Genomic DNA, 249 nt, shown 5'->3' with positions numbered 1-249 from the left:
CTTTGCCTCTCCTCTACCCCCGTGCCTTTAATTTCCTTGATTCTTCACCCCAAAGTCTCATCATTTCCCATTCCGTCTCCCTCCCATTCCGGGCTGTCGGATGCAGGGACCTCCTCATTTGAGCTGCAGGTTTTTTACGTGGGCGAATCACAAAGTGTTGGAATCTATTGCCTTTGTCTGACAAGTCATCCATCTCTATGCAAGGGGATCTGTGGGATGGAGGTAGGCTAGGAGGAGAGGAGGAGGAGG

The sequence above is a fragment of the Poecilia reticulata genome, linkage group LG15, assembly GCF_000633615.1.
Source record: "Poecilia reticulata strain Guanapo linkage group LG15, Guppy_female_1.0+MT, whole genome shotgun sequence".
In the NCBI taxonomy this organism is placed as follows: domain Eukaryota; kingdom Metazoa; phylum Chordata; class Actinopteri; order Cyprinodontiformes; family Poeciliidae; genus Poecilia; species Poecilia reticulata.
The sequence above is the reverse complement of the archived record's forward strand: the minus strand, read 5'-3'. Positions refer to the sequence as shown.